Consider the following 16623-nt stretch of genomic DNA (forward strand, 5'->3'; position numbering starts at 1 on the left):
CATGCTCTATGTACCAAACCACCCCTAGGCATGAGACCTTAAGCCTAACTCTAGCTAACACTTTTTAAGCACTTACAGGCATATGAATAAAATACTGTGGTTACAAGCAACCCATCAGTGTTGAACGGTTGGTACCAACTCCTATAGCCAAAAGATTTGATGGACAGTTTGGCCTGTTAAAAGAAGCAGAGAAATTATGGATCTAGGTTTGCAAGATCGACTGATAATAGAACAGTGGGACCGCTGTGTTAATGCTGCTGAAATAGGATGGCATCATACATGTCATTTTTAGATTTTGTCCATAGTTCCACTTTGTGTAGAGCAGTCATGTCCAAAGTCCGGCCCGTGGGACAGTTGCGGCCCGTCCTTCAGTTTTATACGGCCCCCTGAGCTGTATGGGGAATGTAGTGCCTACCGCCGCCGCCGTCGTTCTGCATTGTTCTTCAGAAAAGGGTGGACCCGGGGCGCAGAGCAGTGCGCCCTGAGCCCACCCACTGTGTGACAATAGCGAATGAATATTCGCTATTGTCACACGGATCCACCTCCTAAACCTTCTCCTGGCCAATCAGGAAGCAGTTCCGAGACCCGTTTCCTGATTGGCCGAAAGGCGAACAATTGCCATTGGCCAAGGAGGAGGAGGACTCGGGAGACGCAGAGGATTAAGGAGAAGCCGCTGCTGCATCAGGTAAGTGCACGCTGGTCTCTCTGCACGCTGTGCTAACTCTGCATTTAAGGGGGCACGCTATGGGCACTCTACATTTAAGGGGGCATGCTGTGGACACTCTGCATTGAAAGGGAGCACGCTGTGGGCACTCTGCATTTAAGGGGGCACGCTGTGGGCACTCTGCATTGAAAGGGGGCACGCTGTGGGCACTCTACATTTAAGGGGGCACGCTGTGGGCACTCTACATTTAAGGGGACACGCTGTGGGCACTCTGCATTGAAAGGGAGCACGCTGTGGGCACTCTGCATTGAAAGGGGGCACGCTGTGGGCACTCTACATTTAAGGGGGCACGCTGTGGTCACTCTACATTTAAGGGGGCACGCTGTGGGCACTCTGCATTGAAAGGGGGCACGCTGTGGGCACTCTGGCGAGGGCGTGTTTAGGGGTGGAGCAGAGTAGGGTTTGGGTGGGGCAACAAGTGGCGAGTAACTCTTAAGGCCTGGCTAGTAGCTCATGACTTGAAATTTTGAGCCGCGTGTGTGTGTGTGTGTGTGTGTGTATTTAATTTTAATGGTTCAAATGTCAGGCAAAATGGTCGGCCCTCACGCATGTTCACTTCATCAAATCTGGCCCTCTTTGAAAAAAGTTTGGACACCACTGGTGTAGAGCATCAGGTGCCAATTGAATTCCTAACATCCCAAGTTCCATCTGCCATGGCAATCTAGTGTCTACCTCTATGGACCGTTGGCCAACAATAAGTATCAAAGGACATCCAGACTTTTCTCTGTTGCACAGGAGTCCTGTACTATCGATGTCACCGAAGATAAATTATAGACACAAATACATTTCTCAGTGTGTCAGATCAATCATCCTTTGAATGAATGGAGATACTTTCTTTTTAATTAGCATGAAAAGTGTCCCAAACCTTGGAAGCTTGGCGGTCCTCCGCTGCTGTCCTGTATCCCTGATCAATATCCTCTGCTGGGCCAGCCTACTTGCACTAATATCTTTTTAATGACTTGCTGTGTTTACAGATTTTGCCCTGCAGCCTGGATTTCTCCCCAGCAGATGTTCTAGGCCGAGAGGGAGAGATGGAAGCCCCATCACTTTACCATGGGGTGAGGATATAAGAGACTTTATTGCAAAGTTCAAAGGGAAGAGCAGAGAATCCATCTTCAGTAAAAGAAAAAAAAAAAGTATTTGGTGGATTTAACAAAAGGCTCCATTCTGCCCTACAGAGGAGAGCAGCTCCTGATCTGTGGATGAGATGATGGGGTGGCTTTACACACAGCAGGCTGGGTTATAGGACACCATTAGGAATCGTTTTAATGTCATGCTTCTTAAGTCATGTTCAATAGGCTGAACTTCCATTAGTTTGGCCCCCTTCTTGATGTGACATAAGTAGGGTTCTGTCTTTCTGGCTGGGAATAGGGCTGTCTACAAGGCACGCCATCTCCGATCAGGGGAAGGAGGGGACAGGTATGGTGCTTTTACCTGTGCAAAGCCTGACGCTGGAAATTTGCACCTTTTAGGTGCTGTAGACTAACCCAAATTTTACTGAATGCACCCCAGCTAAAAAATATATTGTTAATCAACCTAAAGGTGCCTATATACCCTTAGGGCACCCACAGCTCGGATTGTGGGCAAGTCGGTTGAAACTTGAGCTTCGTATGGCAGCCTTAACATATAGCTAAAGGCAAAACTTTTTTTTTTTTTTTTTTGGATCGAGTGGAGAGGGATTTAACCACTTGCCTACAGGGCACTTAAACCCCCCTCCTGCCCAAGCCAATTCTCAGCTTTCAGCGCTGTCGGACTTTGAATGACAATTGCGCGATCTTGCAACACTGTACCCAAATGAAATTTTTATCATTTTTTTTCCAACAAATAGAGCTTTCTTTCGGTGGTATTTAATCACGACTGATGTTTTTATTTTTTTGCTGGCCAAACAAAAAAGGCCGAAAATTTTGGGGAAAAAAATGTTTTTCTAGTTTGTTATAAAATTTTCTAAACAGGTAATTTTTCTCCTTCATTGATGTGCGCTGATGAGGCAGCACTGATAGGCTGCACTGATAGGCTGCACTGATAGGCTGCACTGATAGGCTTGCACTGGTGGGCACTGGTGAGGGGGCACTGATGGGCACTAATGGGTGGCACTGATGGGCAATAGTAGCCACTGGTAGGTGACACTTGTGGGGCACAGATTGGCACTGATGGCACTGGTAGGTGGCACTAGTGGACACTGGCAGATGGCACTGATGGGCACTGGTAGGTGGCAATGGTGGGCACTGGTGTGTTACACTGGTGGGCACTTGTGGGAACTGGTAGGTGGCACTGGTGGGCACAATTTGCCCTCTCCTCTTTGGGACTGATGTCCCTCTGACAGCAGCCAGCGTTCGTTTTTTTTTTTTTTCTCCTCACACTGACCGAGGAGAAAAAAACAGCTGATCGACGGCTGATGTTTACTTCCCATGATCAGCTGTCATTGTCTGACAGCTGATCACATGGTAAGGGGGCGGGATCGCTTCCTTACTCCAATCTGTGACTCATGGACTCACCTGATCACAGAGAAAGCTGGGCGCGCTCCGCAGGGAGAACGCAGGCCGCTCGTGCACGGGAGGACGTCAATGTACGCCCTGCCGGCAATTTAGGTACGCGTTGTAGCCGTCTTTTGGATATAGCGCGGGTGTCAAGTAGTTAAACACCTGTCAGGTTTTTGTTCACCTTCTTTTTGTCCTGGTGACCATTATTACCTAGAGTGAAAAGGAAAGAAAAGCTCAAATTTGATTTAAACAGAACTGGAATAGAGGAGAAATCCTCCAAGGGGGGCACTGGTGACAACCAGGGATTTTCTTTATAGAAATTTCCTCTCACTTCCTGTTTGGGCTATGGGAACAGGAAGTGAAGGGAAATCTCCCCAATGGGACAAAGATGGCCAATAAAAAAAAAAAAAAACTGACAGGGGTTATAACCTTACGCTATCCAAAATGAACAAGTATTTATACCTTTCCTTACTCCATATTCAAAATGGAAAAAAAAAAAAAAAGATTTGAGTTGAATTTTTAATTAATACATTTTAACAATAAAACTTTTTCCCTTCTATCTAACCTGAACACTTAGTTTATCTAAACCCAAGAACTAATGAAAATTTAAGGGTGACCCCCCTAGTTGGATAAAAATTATAAATACTTATGTTGTCTCGTGCAGCCTTTTTTCAACTGGGGGGACCAGTCGCCTTGGGGTGCCATCAGGTTTCTTTAGGGGTGCCTTGTCAAAATGCCTAAAAATTGCCCAAAAATTGTGTACAAGCCAGCAGGTGGACCAAGCCTGCCTTTTAGTTACACAAAGACACAAGTTTTCATTGTGCACCATTACAACCTTCAAGTAGTCAGTGTCCTAACAACTAATTAAGTCATTGGTTGATAAGAGGGACATTTGGTGTCTGTATGGCATCCTTGTTTGCCCCTCCCCTTTCCTTCTCTATCGATACTGGGGGTCACATTAGCTGAGTGAGGGAGATAAACATTGGAATACCATTGGTCAGTACCAGTTTGCAAAGGTCTATATGCTTTGGATGAATAAGTCATGTTGGGTGTCCTACAAGTATATATGTTGTGTGTTAAACTATTAGTTTAATTTTTTACATTTTAGAATGGGGTGCCTCGAGATTGTACATAATTTTTAAGGGTGCTTTGACTGACAAAAGGTTGAGAAACACTGGTCTAGTGCATGATTAATATGGCGGATTTCATACCTTATTCATCACTCCCCCATTTGCCATTACTCTACTCCATTGTCCAAAGCCCTGAGTTGTGGCCAGTCCCTCAGCTTCCTTACTTATGGCACTTTACCGGCTCGGCTCCACTCGGCCCTGCTTGGCTCGGTTTGATTTTGCACTGAATGGTACGGTGTTGGAACGGTTCAGTACGGTTTGCTTTTCCACTAAAGTAGTAAGTGGGTGGGATAACAACGATTCTCTGACCAATCAGTGGCTAGTAGTAACAAACAGTCAAGGCTGCATGCAAAGGATTGTGGGATATGGTACCGGTACGGCCCTCTTGGAACCACAACCGAGGTGGTACTGTTTAAGCGAGCCGTACCGTTCGGTTCCATGTAGTGGAAAAGCGCCATCGTACCGAAACGTACCGAACCGTTCCAACATCGTACCATGCAGTGGAAAAGCGCAAAAGTGAGCCGAACCGTTCGGTTCCATGCAGTGGAAAAGCGCCATTACAAAGCAGGATGCTGGTCCTGCATTGTATATGATAACAAGGAAGAGCTGGAACCAGTCAAGGAGCAAAGAGAAATGGCTTTAGGGTATCAGACTTGTGAAGACGAGGAAGCCTGCAGGGGTGAGAAATAAAGCAAATATTTTTTTCTTATACTGTACCTACCCCCTAGAAGAGAAATTAACATTAATCACTTCAGCTCCCAAAGATTTTACCCGCTTAATGACCAGGCGATTTTTTGCGATTCAGCACTGCATTACTTTAACGACAAATTGCGCGGTCGTGCGACGCTGTACCCAAATACAATTGATGTCCTTGTGTTTCCCACAAATAGAGCTTTCTTTTAGTGGTATTTGATCACCTCTGCAATTTTTGGATTTTGCACTATAAATAAAAAAACAGCGACAATTGTGAAAAAAACACCATATTTTTTACTTTCTGCTAAAAAAAACATTCCTAATAAAAAAAAAATGTGTTTATCAGTTTAGGCCAATTTTGTATTCTGCTACATATTTTTGGTAAAAAAAAAAAAAAAAATCCCAAAAAGCGTATTTTAATTGGTATGTGCAAAAGTTATAGCGTTTACAAACTATGGGATAGATTTTTGGACTTTTTATTTTTTTTATTAGTAATGGCGGCGATCTGCGATTTGTAGCGGGACTGCGTTATTGCGGCGTTCAGATGGGACCCCTACCTGACATTTTTGACACTTTTGGGGACCAGTGACATTAATACAGTGATCAGTGCCAAATAATATGCACTGCTACTGTATAAGTTACACTGGCAGGGAAGGGGTTAACACTGGGGGTGATCAAAGGGGTTACATAGTTAGTGAGGTTGAAAAAATACATCCGTCCATCCAGTTCAACCTATGATGTGTGTGTGTGTGATTGTGTTTGCTGTTAACCGTACATTGTATACCCCTGTATGTTGTACATTGTATACCCCTGTATGTTGTACATTGTATACCCCTGTATGTTGTGGTCTTTAAGGTGCCCATCTAATAGTTTTTTAAAACTATCAATGCTCCCTGCTGATACCACTGCCTGTGGAAGAGAATTCCACATCCTTACTGCTCTGACAGTGAAAAACCCCCTACGTATTTTAAGGTTAAACCGCCTTTCCTGTAGTTTTAGTGAGTGGCCACGTGTCTTATTGTATCTCCTCTCTCTGAATAGTTTGTTCCTTATGCTAGGGTCGCCAGTTCAGTATTTGTACATTGATATCATCTCCCCCCTCAATCTTCTCTTCTCCAGAGAGAATAAGTTCAATGCTTGTAGTCTTTCCTCATAGCCGATGCCCTCCATTCCCCTAATTATTTTTGTTGCCCTTCTCTGGACTCTCTCCAGTTCCAGCACATCATTCCTGAGGACCGGTGCCCAGAACTGGACTGGGCTGGGTTAATGTATGCCTAACAATGCTTACTGACTGGGTGCGGGAAGGGCTCTGTGACAGGCACAGAGAGATCGGGGTTGCAGCTTAGCCGAAACTCCTGATCTCTCCCTGCCTGTGTGACAGAAGATCCGCCTGCTTTGTTTACATAAGCAGGTGGGTCTTCTGTCAGTTTCTCTGACGATCGCGAGAGGCCAGCAGCAATCGCTGCGCTCCTCCCGTGGCTTGCCTCCCACTGTGTCTAAACACAGCGGAAGCGTGGCCCTGGAAGCGCGCGCCGCCAAGACCGCGTGCACAAAATCACGTAGAGCTACGTGATTTTGCACAGCTGAGCCGCCCTGCCACAGTATATCTGCGGTGGGCGGTCGGAAACTGGTTAAACCCTTGTAGTGTGGAGGGGGGCTTACTGCAAGTGTAACGCTTTTGGCTGTCCAGCTTTAATATATTGCAGCCTACCAGTCCTATTTTAGATATGGTTTCTGCACTAGTTTTCTTTTTCAGACTTTTTATTTTCACCTGGAGATCCTGCCAGACTAAGAAGGGTTTTTTTTTTTTTTTTCACTAATCGAAAAGCTATAACAAAATGCTTGCAAAGGTAAATTTAATAAATCAAAAGGGAGAAAATAAGGGAAGTTCATTGTAAGGGTGTACATACACTCCAACCTACCCACTAACTAAGCTTTAATTTCTATACTTTCCTTGCTGGGTTGATCGATTTGTAAAAGTCAGGCTACAAGCAACATAACTTGAACAGTGGCATAATCTCCGCATCAAAATGATGATAGGGGCAAGATGAGGAGTTGGGAGATAAGCTGGCTGTGCACATACCGAATTTGGGCCAGTTTCTGAAGAACCGAGTGAAATCTGACCAGTGGCTGACACTGTTGGCCCTGGCCTGCCCAACATCCTTTGATCTTAAAGCGAAGTTCCACCCAAAAGTGGAACTTCCACTCATTTGCTTCCTCACCCCCCCCTCCGGTGCCACATTTGGCACCTTTCAGGGAGGGACGGGTACCTGTTTTTGACAGGTTCCCTTTCCCATTTCCGGGAGATGGCGCCGCAATACTGTCCCTCGAAAGTTTGGCCCCCTCCTCCTTCCCCCGCCCCCGAGCCAATCCGAATGCGTACCGCGCTTCGCGCATGCGCATTAGGGACCCGCCCGTGAAGCCGCAAGGCTTCACTGCCGGGTTCCCTCACCGGCATTGGTGACGGCAGCACCCAACAGCCAATGGAAACATCGGCTGCGGTGCCGACATCGCTGGACTCCAGAACAGGTAAGTGTCCTAATATTAGTCTGTAACTGCTGACTTTTCATTTTTGGAGGGGGGGTGGGGAGGCTGGGACACCGCTTTAAATTCGAAGGTGTAAATGCAGGCACTATTTGGGTGTGCTGACAGTCACAAGTGGCCGACTGTCAGAATACAATAGCCAACAGAGGAATCCTTCATTTACACTATTTAGTGTGGATGGGGGAATCCAAAGACTTCTTTTGTTCAGTCTGTGAGATTAAGCGAGGAAAAAGTTAGAAAAGAGATGGATAGAATATACGCTATATTGCCAAAAGTATTGGGACGCCTGCCTTTACACGCACATGAACTTTAATGGCATCCCAGTCTTAGTCCGTAGGGTTCAATATTGAGTTGGCCCACCCTTTGCAGCTATAACAGCTTCAACTCTTCTGGGAAGGCTGTCCACAAGGTTTAGAAGCGTGTCTATGGGAATGTTTGACCATTCTTCCAGAAGCGCATTTGTGAGGTCAGACACTGATGTTGGTTGAGAAGGCCTGGCTCGCAGTCTCCACCCTAATTCATCCCAAAGGGGTTGAGGTCAGGACTCTGTGCTGGCCAGTCAAGTTCCTCCACCCCAAATGCGCTTATCCATGTCTTTATGGACATTGCTTTGTGCACTGGTCCAAATCATTTGGTGAAGGGGGGGTTATGGTGTGGGGTTGTTTTTCAGGGGTTGGGCTTGGCCCCTTAGTTCCAGTGACGGGAACTCTTAAGGCATCAGCATACCAGGGCATTTTGGACAATTTCATGCTCCCAACTTTGTGGGAACAGTTTGGGGAAGGTCCCTTCTTGTTCCAACGTGCCTGCGCACCAGTGCACAAAGCAAGGTCCATAAAGACATGGATGAACGAGTTTGGTGTGTAGGAATTTTGACTGGCCTGCACAGAGTCCTGACCTCAACCCGATAGAACACTTTTGGGATGAATTAGAGCGGAGACTGCGAGCCAGACCTTCTCTCCAACATCAGGGCTTGACCTCACAAATGCGCTTCTGGAAGAAAGGTCAAACACTCCCATAGACACACTCCTAAACCTTGTGGACAGCCTTCCCAGAAGAGTTGAAGCTGTTATAGCTGCAAAGGGTGGGCCAACTCAATATTGAACCCTACGGACTAAGACTGGGATGCCATTAAAGGCAGGTGTCCCAATACGTTTGGTAATTGTGTGTGTCTATGTGTAGAGATTATATATGTGTGTGTGTGTGTGTATATATATATATATATATATATATATATATATATATATATATATATATATATATATATAGTATGTGTGTGTGTGTGTGTGTGTGTATATATGTATGTATGTATGTATGTATGTATGTGTGTGTGTGTGTGTGTGTGTGTATGTATGTATATATAATATATATATATACTAGAGTGCAAAAGTTTTTTATGCAGGTGTGAAGAAATGCTGTAAAAATAGAATGCTTTCAAAATATATATATTTTAATATTATTATTATTATATATTTTAACTATTATTTATTTATTATTTTTTATTTTTAGCAATTTACAAAATGCAAAGTGAGTGAACAGAAGAAAAATCTAAATCAAATCAATATTTGGTGTGACTGCCCTTTGGCTTCAAACCAGCTTACATTTTTACACTTTCACACTTTGCACACTTGCACAAAGTTGGGAATTTTGTAGGATTAGAGTCAGGGGTATGAATAATCAATTATACCCAGCAGGGGCTAATGATCATCAATTTCATATGTAGGTTAAAACAGTCAATAACTGAAATAAAATGGCTATGTAAAAGGCCTAAAACTCGTCTTCTAAGGTGAGGTTGTAGAAGACCGTTTCATGTTACAGATCATACACCATGGCAAGACTGAACACAGTAACAAGGCACAAGGTACTTATAGTGCATCAGCAAGGTCTCTCCCCGGCAAAGATCTCGAAGCAGACTGGGGCTTCATGATGTGATTCAAGCTCTTTTGAAGAAGTACAAAGAAACGGGCAACATTGAGGACCAGCCAAGGAAACATAATGCAGCAGATGAATGACACATCATGCAGACTTCCCTTGGACATCGGAAGTTGTCCAGCAGTGCCATCAGCACAGAACTGACCCCAGAGCTAGCAGAAACCAGTGGGACCCAGGTACGCCCATCCACTGTCTGGAGAAGTCTGGCCAGAAGTGGTCTTCATGGAAGAATGGCAGCCATAAAGCTATACCGCCGATGTGGAAACAAGGTTAAGCAACTCCACTATGTATGAAAACATAGGAACCGGGGTGCAGAAAAATGGCAGCAGGTGCTCAGGACCGATGAGTGAATAAGTGAAATATTTGGCTGTAGCCAGAGGCAGTTTGTTCATGAAAGGGCTGGAGAGCGGTACAACAATGAATGTCTGCAGGCAACAGTGAAGCATGGTGGAGGTTCCTTGCAAGTTTGGGGCTGCATTTACGCAAATAAAGTTGGAGATTTGTCCAGGAATAATGGTGTTCTCAATTCTGAGAAATACAGGCAGATACTTATCCATCATGCCATAACATCAGGGAGGCGTATGATTGGCCCCAAATGTATTCTGCAGCATGACAACGACCCCAAACATACAGCCAATGTCCTTAAGAGCTATCTTCAGCATAAAGAAGAACAAGGAGTTCTAGAAGTGATGGTTTGGCCCCTACAGAGCCCTGATCTCAACATCAAGTCTGTCTGGGATTACATGAAGAGACAGAGGGATTTTCTCATTTTGGAACATGTAGTTCAGTTCTGGAATATGCAGTTCAGTTTTGGGAACCAGTTCTCAAAAAGGATATCGGGGAACTGGAGAAAGTGCAGAGAAGGGCAACCAAACTGATAAGAGGCATTGAGGGGCTCAGCTATGAGAAAAGATTAGAGGAACTAAACTTAATCTCTCTTGAGAAGAGGAGATTAAGTGGGGATATGATCAACATGTATAAATACATAAGGGGTCCATATAGTGAACTTGGTGTTGAGTTATTCACCTTAAGGTCAACACAGAGGACAAGGGGGCACTCTTTACGTCTAGAGCAGGGTTTGTCAAGCAGGGTTCCTCCTGGGGAAGGGGGTTAGGGGTTGTTAGGGGTTCCTTAAGCAATGGACAATTTCTGCCTCTCAGATAAATTCCCAATGACAACATTGTTCCTTTTAGCTATCTGTAAGGGGGTAATTCTTCCCAATGATGACAAGAGTAAGGAGCATTCTTCCCACTGAATGTCACAATAATGTGTCATGAGTTGTAGATTTGTAATGTTTAGCAGGGGTTCCCCGAGACCAGAATTTTGTTTCAAAGGTTCTTCTGTGTTGAAAAGATTGAGAGAGACTGGTCTAGAGGATTTAGTCTCCAAATACAGAAAGGTTTCTTCACCGTAAGAGCGGTGAAAATGTGGAATAGACTCCCTCCAGAGGTGGTTCTGGCTAGCTCAATGGATTGCTTTAAAAAAGCCTGGATTCTTTCCTAGTTGTAAATAATATAAATGGGTACTAATATTTATAGGTAAAGTTGATCTAGGGAATATCCGATTGCCTCTCGGGGGATCAGGAAGGAATTTTTTTCCCCCTGCTGTAGAAAATTGGATCATGCTTTCCTGGGGGGCTTTTTTTTGCCTTCCTCTGGATCAACTGCGGGTATAGGATTGTGTATGTGGGATTGTATGGTTGGGTTTTCTTTACTTTTTTTTTTCGTTTTTTTTATTGGTTGGGCCAGATGGACTTGTCTTTTTTTTCAACCTGACTAAAGGCGCTTTTCCACTGCATGGAACCATGCAGTGGAAAACCAAACCGAGCCAAGCAGGGCCCAAGTGGAGCTGAGCCGGTACTTGCAGTGGAAAAGTGCCATAACTATATAACTATGATTTGAGGCAGCCAACATCCACAGAAGATCTGCGATTAGTTCTCGTTTCCACTAAATGGTACGGTTCGGTTTGGTACACCTTCATCAGGCTTGCGTTTCCACCGCTAAAAGTACCTCAGCTCAACAGTGTAGCCCCACCCTGTTGGTACGGTACTAATTTGCTTGGTACCCCAACAAAAGGGTCCCAAACAAGTGGTACGGTATGGTTCGGAATTGGGGTACCATTCACAGCTTTTGACAATGGAAACGGCAAAAATTGAGTACTGAACCGAACCGCTCAGTGGAAACGAGGCATAGATGTTTTATGCCTCGTTTCCACTGAGCGGTACAGTTCGGTTCGGTACGGTACACCTTGAACAGGCTTGCTTTTCCACCGCCAACAGTACCTCAACTCAACAGTACCTCAACAGTATTGCTCCACCCTGTTGGTACGGTACTAATGTGCTTGGTACCCCAACGAAAGGGTACCAAAAAAGTGGTATGCTTCGGAATTGGGGCACCATTTACAACTTTTGACAATGGAAACAGCAAAAATTGCGTACCGTACCGAACTGTACCGTACCGCTCAGTGGAAACGAGGCATAAGACAACCTACCTGCCGAGTTCCTTCTAAAACTGTGTGCAAGTCTACCTAGAAGAATTACATAGTAAGGTTGAAAAAAGACATCAGTCCATCCAGTTCAACCTATGATGTGTGTGTTTGCTGTTAACCGTACATTGTATACCCCTGTATGTTGTACATTGTATACCCCTGTATGTTGTACATTGTATACCCCTGTGTGTTGTACATTGTATACCCCTGTGTGTTGTACATTGTATACCCCTGTGTGTTGTACATTGTATACCCCTGTGTGTTGTGGTCTTTAAGGTGCCCATCTAATAGTCTTTTGAAACTATCGATGCTCCCTGCTGATACCACTGCTTGTGGAAGAGAATTCCACATCCCCACTGCTCTGACAGTGAAGAACCCCTTACGTAATTGATGCTGCTTTGAAGGCAAAGGGTGGTCACACCAAATATTGATTTGATGTGTATTTTTCTTGTTTATTACTTAATAATATATATTTTTTTTTTTAACAGAATAGTAAACACTTCTATTTCTGAAAGCATTCTTTATTTACAACATTTTTTTCACAAGTGAGAAAGAGAACAATAGCAAAGTCAATTTAAGTTCTAGAAAGTAGAGAAAGAGAATAGAGCGAGCAAAGAGAGTGAGACAGATGGAGAAAGGAAAGAAAGAGATAATATTCCATAAGGACTTCTGTGACCGCAACCCAGACCTAAATACCCAAACTGTCATTCAATGAGTTAAAAAGAGGGCGAAGGAAAGGAAAGTTCCTCGAAGCAGCACCGCAGTATTGTCTGCTACCTGCCCCACTCACCCTCTCCTACAGAATAGCAAGCCTTTGTTGCCAGTCTCTTTTCTCACTCTATTGACAGCAATAAATGTTTAACCGTAATACATATAAATCAGTCTAAAGCCTGTACAGATCCTATTCATAGGGTAGAAAAAAAAAAATGCTGGAGAGAAAAAAAAAGGGGGGAAGTGGAGCCCCCACCCTGAAAAAAAAAAAAAAAAAAAAAGCAGCTGTAGAGCACTAATCTGCTTTCTTACAGTGTCATTCACCCTCTCCAGGCACATATCATGCTGTCTTTTCTTCTGTCTCCTCCTGCAGCACTGGGCCCATGTCTCCAGCACAGGCCTGTCCAGCTCTGGCCATCCCCTTCCAGACTGAATGAAAAGCTGAAGCCTTGGATGTCAAATTGGCCTCAAAGAGACCATCCTAGATTGATTTCCTCACAATTCAGGCTGACACTGAATGGAGGGGGACTGCAGGCTCTATGGACTGGAATAGAGACGTATTCTGCCCAGGCGGAGGAGGGGAGGGGGGGCACCAAGTTACAGAGCTGCGTTTTACTACTGCCCCATCAACCCTACAAAAAAGAGAGTTAAAAATGGGAAGAATAGAGAGTGAGCAGAAAAAGAACTCAACCCATTCAGGCAGCGAGGAAGAAATACACCTCTGAACAATAGACCAATATAGTGAGAGGCTCTATTAATTGCCATGAATATTTAAAGTGCTCAGCAAACTGGGGGCTGAAAGGAAGGGTGCGGGAGCCATTTATAACACCATTATCTCCCCGGCACTGAATAACCCTACACAACCAGTGAAATGCATATAGGTTTAACTGGGAGTAAACTGGAAATGAACTCTTGATGAACACAGGCAGTCCAGGAGCCAGCCTCCCTCCAAGCTGTATGGACTTACCTGGGATTGGCTGTTAGGGGATCACAGACAGTGCAGGAGATTCTGCTGCCAGTGCTGAGCTTGGAGGATACACTGTGCCAGGGTGAGGGGTCCAACAAGAGCCAAGGGTGATCAGGGGAGAAGTGGAGAATGACAAATCACTGATGAGACACAAAGACAGCATTAGGTTTACTGAGAAAATCCAAATACAGAATCTGTTATATTCCAGTATATCTATCTATCTCTATACTTAATATCTATCTATCTATCTATCTATCTATCTATCTATCTATCTATCTATCTATCTATCTATCTATCTATCTATCTATCTATCTATCTATCTCTATACTTAATATCTATCTATCTATATATCTGTTACATCCATTAGTCTCTCTGTATCTATCCCTGTATGCAGAATCTATCTATCTATCTATCTATCTATCTATCTATCTATCTATCTATCTATCTATCTATCTATCTATCTATCTATCTATCTATCTATCTGTCATATCCATTAGTCTCTCTGTATCTATCCCTGTATGCAGTATCTATCTATCCATCTATCTATCTATCACATTAATTTCTCTGTATCTACCTATCTATCCTTTTATGTAGATTATATCTATCTAACCAACCATCTACTACATCTATTAATCTCTTCTGTTAACCTCTGTATGTAGTGTCTATCTATCTATCTATCTATCTATCTATCTATCTATCTATCTATCTATCTATCTATCTAGTTAATATATATCTATCTATCTATCTATCTAGTTAATATATATCTATCTATCTATCCCTATACATAGATAGATATTAAGTATAGGGATAGATAGATAGATATTAAGTATAGATAGATAGATAGATGGATAGATATTAAGTATAGGGATAGATAGATAGATAGATAGATAGATGGATAGATATTAAGTATAGGGATAGATAGATAGATAGATAGATGGATAGATATTAAGTATAGGGATAGATAGATAGATAGATAGATGGATAGATATTAAGTATAGGGATAGATAGATAGATAGATAGATAGATAGATAGATAGATAGATAGATAGATAGATAGATAGATATTATTTATCTATCTATCCCTATACTTAATAATAGATGGATATTATCTAAATACCTAATCTCTATCTATTTATCTATAAAGTATCATCCATCCACCCATGCATGTTTTCATAACTCTCTTTCTATTCTCCCCCATGCCCTACATTTAGCTATGTTATCCAATCACCTGTCTTCAAATTCTTTGTAGGTAATTCACATGTATCTCTTTACAGATTTCTATACCCCCCACTCCCATGTAGTGTTCTCCCCCTCCCTCCAATGTGTCAGGTGTGATCACTCCCAGCCCTGTATATCAGAGATCCCTCCACATCGTGTCCATCCATGTACAATCCATGTGTCCTTCCCATACACCATTTGTCGGGCTATAGACACCGATTGTATGTGTGTGCTCTACAATACAAGCGGAGCTCCGGGACTGACATTCATAGATCGGTCTAGATTATATCTAGAGCTGCATGGATCAAATCCATCGAACTGTAATACAAGGTGAGCCCCAAGTGTTCCATGGATTCATCTAACTGTGTGATACAGCGTGTATTCTTCCAACTCTAAAATACCTCCTACTATGTACCCCAGCCAGGTCATTCTATTCATCTACCTATGGAGTCCCGTGTATCCCTTCTACCCATAGAACTCTGAGATTAAGCATGAGCGCCTGGCATGACCAGCCTTACCCATCTCACTCTGAGCCCTGACTATTACAAAATATCCATCTCACCCAGGAATAAAACCGATACCCCGGGCACTAAGGTGTATAAAATGTGTGCAAACTACTTCAAATATTTCTAACCTATACAGTACACATAGTATATATACTACAAATATCTAATCTATACACATACTACACATATCTAATCTAGCACATACTACAAATCTCTAATCTATACACATATCTAATCTATACACCTACTACTACTACATACTACAAATATCTAACCTATACACCTACTATACACACTACACATATCTAACCTATACACCTACTACTACAACATACTACAAATATCTAACCTATACACCTACTATACACACTACACATATCTAACCTATACACCTACTATACACACTACACATATCTAACCTATACACCTACTATACATACTACACATATCTAACCTATACACCTACTATACATACTACACATATCTAACCTATACACCTACTACTACATACTACAAATATTTAACCTTTACTACTACATACTGCAAATATCTAACCTATAAACATACTACTACATATACTACACAAATCTAACCTATATATATACTACCACCTACTACAAATATCTAACCTATACTGGTAAAGATCTAACCTATACACCTACTATACTACAAATATCTAACCTATATACCGACTACTACATATATATCTAACCTATACACCTACTATAGATACTACACATATCTAACTTATACACCTACAATACATATATATATATATCTAACCTATACACCTACAATACATATATATATATCTAACCTATACACCTACAATACATATATATATATCGAACGTACACATACTACTACATATATCTAACCTATACAATATCTAACCTATATATATACTACCACATACTACAAATATCTAACCTATACTGGTAAAGATCTAACCTATACACCTACTATACATAAATCTAACGTATACACCTACTATACATACTACAAATATCTAACCTATACACCTACTATACATAAATCTAATGTATACACCTACTATACATAAATCTAACGTATACACCTACTATACATACTACAAATATCTAACCTATACACCTACTACTACATATATATATATATATCTAACGTATACACCTACTATACATACTACACATATGTATCCTATACATACTACTATACATACTATATATCTAACCTATACACCTTCTATACATACT

This window comes from Pelophylax lessonae, assembly GCF_965119305.1.
Source record: "Pelophylax lessonae genome assembly, chromosome: 7".
NCBI classification, from domain to species: domain Eukaryota; kingdom Metazoa; phylum Chordata; class Amphibia; order Anura; family Ranidae; genus Pelophylax; species Pelophylax lessonae.